The 6797-nt window shown below is 39.8% G+C and overlaps 1 protein-coding gene across 1 annotated transcript in view; it reads left to right on the forward strand.

Annotated features, from left to right (window-relative positions):
• The first annotated feature begins 1855 nt into the window (after window positions 1-1855).
• The window catches only part of FAM46D (family with sequence similarity 46 member D), an 8742-nt gene continuing 3800 nt past the window's right edge, over window positions 1856-6797 (forward strand). Inside the window, exon 1 of the mRNA XM_009288004.1 lies at window positions 1856-1956. The gene's annotated coding sequence lies outside the window, so the exon portion shown is untranslated. The remainder of the gene's footprint in view (window positions 1957-6797) is intronic.

Below are 6797 nucleotides of genomic sequence, written 5' to 3' on the forward strand. Positions count from 1 at the left end.
GGGTAAAAGGCTTTGAAATGAGTTTGTTGGTGCGTATCATCACAATTCACATTTTGGATTCAGGAATAGGAAAATATTACCTTTGAGGTACAAGGTACTTGTTGACATAGACATTTTTATTTTTCTTTTTACTTCAGTTAGAAAAATCCTGGAAACCACGAGTACAGAATAATGAAATGATGCACTTTTTCCTGTAATGACGGAGCCAATAAAAGGCAGCCATTGAGAATAATGTCCCAACAGCCAAAGCACTTCATCAATCTCAGCTGCTGCTTTTATGAACATATTATATAATAATGGGTGTTCTTCTGCAAAAAAATATAAAGGTCTCTCTCCTTCCCCTAAGGGGAAGCCATTAATTCTACCCTAGTGTTAATCTATTCTATCATGATGATATATCCATTAATGGATATCATATATCCATTAAACCTTCCACCCTCGCACAGAATGAAATAACAATAGTTCATTGTTAAAAAGACTAAATGATGTATTTTTTTTTTAAGTAACTGATTATATATTTGTCTGACTTTTCCTCCAGGAGGCCAGACTCCACATGCTGAGAGTCTTTTATGTAAGCAGTCCAGAACCTCTTTTCCTTGTCACATAACTGGCTTCTCGCTTTCAGACTAACCAGAGCTCAGCCCTTGCCGGACTTAACCCTTTATTCCCAGCTGCAAACATGAGCTGTCACTGCACGGGTTTGGGGAGCAAGCTGGGGAACATGCATTCATTCAATTAGTAGCCCGTCGTGAATTGGAAAGCAAATGAAAGCTGCAGACAGGTCCTGGCACAGCAGGGCACAGAGTGAGGAAACCGAGTACCGGGCTTCTGGCAGCAGTACAAACAGCGTATTCAGTGACAAAAATCTGACTGCTTTGGCATGGAGAAAAATAACCATAATGCTCTTAATAAAATGAGTAATACAGTCCATACCTCCTTGGGCTGGTATTTCAGCTTTTCCTGCAGATTGCACATATATTTACACCCAAGTCATACTTGCAAAGTTATCTTTACTCAAAAGCATATATACTTTCAGCATAAGAGATGAGATTGTGGAGCACAACTCGGCAACAAGGAGTAAATTCACATGTATATCCAATCATACAGTGGACAGGGTCCTGCTCGGGATAGATTAAGGGACCTTATGTAGGTGTTACGAACTTTGGGGGATGAGGTGCTGGAATGGAGGTCTTTGAAGGAAAGCCTAAAAAAGACTCCCTAGCTGTCAGCACGGCTTTGAAGTGAGAAATATAAAAAAGTGCCTTTATGATAGCATACAAATATTTACAAAAATAGTTGTAATTCCTGCATAGCCAGTCAATGGGCCATTCAGTGCATGGAAATTCCTGTAACAGGCTGAATCCTGGGCTTACTGTAAATGAACCACCAACCTAGTCTGCCAGGAAACGAGACCTTCCTGTCATCTGCACGCATTTTTAGAAAGAATATGAAGCCACTACACAATTCATAATATTTAATTTTGCTGAGTTGTTATTAGTTCTATTATTTTTTTGTACGATTCCACTACGTCCCTGCTAATTTCCATGTCTACTAATAATATTAAATCCTTATTCAAAATCCCATGGAGAAAATAGCAAGTTTGTTAACATCCTTGCAGAGGATTAAGTATGACCTGAAACCCAGAGTCCTGATAAGCACTTCTGTGCCTTTCCACTGCTTTTACCTTATCATTTCCGACTTAACAGGCTATTGTTATGACTGCAGGACTGCCAAGTTGTAATGCATGATTTTTTATGTACAGCAGGTGACTGGTAGTTAACATTTATCTCAAAATGAATGTAATTGTTTGTTGGGTTCTTTTTTGCCCTGCAGCTTTCCCTGGGAGGTTCGTGTTTTTGTCAGTGACAAGATGACAATTCATATTTTTACCAAAGGATCCAGTGAGTCATCCTGTTAACTCCGCTGAAATACATGCTTGCCAGTCATCCTGCCACGGTAAGTCTGTGGGATTTTGCATTCTCTCTGGAAATGTTATTCAGGAGTTAGTCCATCGTATGCATTCGGTAGTACAAATAATCTTTATCTACAGCAGTAACTTCTCAGTGATGACCACAGCCCCAAATAGACCAAATACTGCATATCACACCTATTTTTTTCAAAGTTATTAAAGTATTTTAGAGCAAATGAGAAGACTGACTGTGCCTCATACCATGCTATTTACAAGGGCTTGGTTTATTTGAACCTGGAGGCCGTGTAAGAAGGAACCTTGTGTGTTGCGGGAACTGATACAAAGGCATAATGTATCTGGCCTTGAAAATGTTGCCCTGTGAGGGGATCCACATGCAGCTAAGAACAAGCATACCATGAGTCATGATGGAAAAATTCGACATCCAAAAAAACCCAAATCTCCAGGATGACGTAACATAGATTAGGTATTCGTACTGGTTGCCCAAATTAAACTCCTTAGTTATTTTGTCCCTCCCGAGAACTCCCAGCTCATCGAGCCAATGTCCTGTAACGTTCCAGCAGAGGTGTAGGCTACTCGGTTCCTTTTCCCAGCTTTGTGCTGTAGGAGAGTACGGCTGCCCTTGGGTTGTACTGCTCTGCAAATTGTTTTCATCTGGGAGAAGGGACGGTGCAGGCTGGTACATGACTCCATTGCTTTTCCCTGTTCTTTGGGTTGGGTTGGAGAAAAGGTAGGACATAGGTCTCTCCTCCTTTTCTGCTTACTTGTTCTGCCCTTGAAGGTGATATTCTGTGGCATAGTCCAAGCAAACTGCTTTCTGCTTAAGTGTATTTTGCACACCACGCAACCTTATCTCACCGGAGAAGAGCATATGGCCTCGAGTTATTATTTGTTATTTCAGGGTAACTAGATGGTAACTGTACTGAAAACTTATGGCAACTCATGCGTTATCTCATGATAACATAATAAATAAACGGCATCTTCGCTGCATGCATTAACATTAACGGAAGGAAAACCTCATGAAAAACACTGTCAAACCAGTTTAAATATGTCCCCATTTAGGATGCCCCAGATGCTTTACTGCTTCTGCTTGTCTCATACGCATTTAAATTATGACTGGGACTCCTTCCACATTTGACATTCTTGCCTTCAGAGCTAATGCCAGCTGCAGTCCTTAAGTCAGTCAGCAAGCATTATTTTAAAATGTCCGGCTTAATAGAGGACTGTATCTTTGAATTAAAATAAAGCTTTAGCAAGATATCATGGAAATCATTAGTGATGCATATAATCTGTATGCAGCAAAACCCATACAGAGATCTAAGGGGAGAATTGCAATAGTTACTTTGAGCATCTCTGGGGTAACCCCCAAAAGCAAGGCTACTACAGCAGCTGACAAGACACTTTGCTTGATCTGTAAAAGGTCCCTTCGCAACCGATTTCAAGTGCAAACAAAGTAAAGACAATTGGAGCATTGAAGTCTTCCATATAATTATTGTAAAACAGACAAATAGGGGAGCAGATAAAAGCAAAGGGAAGAGAATGGAGCTAACACAGCTGCACAAAAACTATTTCAGATGTGTTCTGCTTGAGAATGCCAGCACATTGCAAACCCTTTGAAAATGCACTGAAGCAACATTATAGAGTATATAAAAGGAGAATCTTAAACAGTTTATCGGTAAAATATGAGCTAAATTTGAGGAGACTGTCCTCTAGACTGTAAGTATCTGTTTCCATGAAAGTTGTGTGGGACATGAAAGCTATCATTAGCGCGGCAGATTTTCTTCATTCAGACGTAAAGCCAGATCTGCTTTTATTTTTTCGATGAAGCTGGTATATGGCAGAGTGTGAAGAGGTGGTTCACTAAATCTTTTAGCATCATTGTAAAACCAAGCTCGTAGCCGTTTGGTCCAAACCCTGCTGAAGCAAATTAGAGCCCCTAATTTCAATATAAAAATAAATAATAAAAATTAGCAAAACTATGTTTAATGATCCCACAGTAACTAAACATTTTTCCACATTGCAACCACTTCGTCATCTGAAGGTGACCACTCAAGGACAAGTTGGAACTTGAATCATGGAAATATTTTCCTAACCTTATAGTAAGGATAATATATCACAAAACTTGACTAGGTCTGATCCATCTTATTCTGTGCTTCTTTAGCCAGTATATGTGAACGAAAACACCCTGAAAACTACTTCTCCTCATCGCTTTATCTGGCAGAGATCTTAAATCAGGCAGGATTCAGGGTCCATTGCAGTTTATAGTAACATTTTAAATCCCATAAACAAAAAACTAAGAAAAATCTCAAGGAGAGAGTCTCAGTAAGTTACAAATACTGATGAAGTGAGTGAAAAAAAACCTCTTTTCAATACACAATTCAAAAGCTATTTGCTTCTTTCACTGCCATGGTGCTAGTGTTTATGCAGCCTTCCATTTGCCCATGTATGGACTTTAAGACAGGAGAGCACTGAATGTGAAACACATGAAATGCTTTTAGGTATTCATGTGGAAGAAGTTACAGAAACTGAATTCTTTGACAGGGTGCAGCAGGGCCGACCTAGGGAAGGCTGGGACTGTGGGTGCCGGCAAGTAAGGGCTCTCAAAGTCTGTGTCACTTGTATGGTTACCCTAAATGGCATAATGCTGCTGCTGGCAAAGGGGCAGCGAGATATAGCTGCCTCCAGGGATCGTCCTCCATTGCAAACAGCACCGCTTCCCAAAGAATGAAGCGATTTTCCAGCCTCTTTTCCCATTAACTGACCCAACCCCAGCACTTGCTTGTGTTGGGCTTCATCTGGCTGCTGTGGTCATGGGCGGTGAGTTGCCTTCCCTTCATCCCTTGATCTCTCTTGTTTTACACAATGCTTTGACTAATTGTAGCCTCAATGCTGTTGCTGATTTATTGTAACTGAGGCTTACTTGCATTAATAATAACTCCTGACGTTAGCCTGACCACCTCGGTAAATAAATTTGCCACTGCTTTAAGAAATAAGGTTCCTAATGACTATAAAATTGGCTGGAAATTGTTCTTGTTGCCAGACAAGATTAAGGAAAAGAACAAGAGAAAGTCCTTCTAGGAAAGTGCAGGGTTATGTACTAGGTTGCAAACTGGAAGCAAATTAGTAAATTATAACCAAAAAAAGTTTATTTAGGTCTATCTGTAAATTAATTATATTCTTGACAACTTAATTCCTGTTTTTCCTAGGACATTTTCCTTACTTGTCAAAGTTGAAGGCATTATTTCAGCACAGAATTTAGCTGCGATAAATTTATGATAAATTAGCATTGATCATAAGGCATTTCTCAGACATTAACGTTGAGGCTCCAAACTCACAAAGCATCAGCAGATTCTCCAGGAATCACTTTAGAGAAATGACATTTTGAGGTACGACTCTTCAACACAAAAGAGATATTTACCGACATTACCTTTTCCTGTCATTTTTAAATCTTAGTATATTGCAATAAAATCTAAAATAACTAAAAACATGTAGCAATAAAGGAAGGCTTCCTAAGCTTATTTAGGGATACTTCCATCTTCTGACTTTCAAAAAGTGTTTGAAGAGGGTCCCTCTGCTAAAAAAGGGGATTGAATTTCAACATTCCCTTCTCTAAGCCCTTTCTTTTACATCACAGCATTAACCTTGAAAAGCTCTCTCAAAGTTTTGCAATATCAGACAAATCACATAACAAAAACTACTCCTTATACAACAATTCTGACAACTACAAGTTTGCTAGTAGCTCGTTAGAGGTGGTCTACCGTAACCTGAGGTATCAATAACACAGATGACAAACACGGCAGCAGGAAAGTGTATACAAAAACCTCTCCTCCCAGCCTTCTCGCCCCACCCAGTGGTGTGCTACTTCCAAAATTCACAGTGGCTTTCTGTAACAGCTATTTTTGATGATAAAAATGTACTGGGATGTCATAAGGGCTATGAAGGATGGACAGAAGTTTTTCATAAGAATAGTTTGTGGTAATAAAGGAATAAGCGTGGAATCATAATAATAAATAGCTAATGGTAAAGCCATAGACGTGTAAAGTGGGCAGTGCTGTGGATGGCAATTTCTCTCCTTTTCAGTTCAAATGTCCTATCATCTAAATGCCTGCAGGAATGTGTGGATACAAATATATGCATATTTACATGTTATGTATATGGGGTTATATACTACGTCAACAATGCCAGGAACAACATGGTTGTGCCAGAACTATAGGACTGAATCCAAGACCTTCACACCGTCAATTCAGTGGCAAATTAAACTTTGGTCCTGATTTAGCCACTTTTAAAGCATGCGTTTAACTTCAAACATATGGTTAGTTCCATTCTTTGTAATGAGGCCAGAAAGGTGCTTGAAATTACATATGCTCTTGATTAGCTGACTTGGGAGCTGAAACTGTAGTAGAAGTATGTGAAAAATAGCTCTGTAATATTCCCAAGCCGTTTGTCGGTTCACAAAGTTGAAATTACTAAAATATTCCGGAATGTGGAATCTGAAGGCAGGGGAAGGAAAATATATGACAACATACATATGTAGTCACTACTGATTAAGAAACACCAGCGTAGACTTTTTGGTAGTGTTATTACTCAGTATGATATTATTTTATTTTTATTCTTGAGCTTTAGCTGAAAAAAAATGTTTTAGCCATCTGCCTGCAGAAACATTTCTCAACGCTGCAGCAGTACGTTTGCGGTGTTGGCAGATACCCGAAAGTCACTTCTTTCACCCGGCTAGTGACTCGCCGAGCCGTTTCAGATCACACCTGAACACCACCCGAGTTTCGCATCTCCAGTCACTTTTCTTCAGTCCCTCCAAACTCCGGCTTTGCACCAGCCCGGCTGGGAGACACAGCTTTGTCTGGGCAGCGGTCCC

Source organism: Aptenodytes forsteri, unplaced genomic scaffold (genome assembly GCF_000699145.1).
Source record: "Aptenodytes forsteri isolate BGI_AS27 unplaced genomic scaffold, ASM69914v1 Scaffold72, whole genome shotgun sequence".
NCBI classification, from domain to species: Eukaryota; Metazoa; Chordata; class Aves; order Sphenisciformes; family Spheniscidae; genus Aptenodytes; species Aptenodytes forsteri.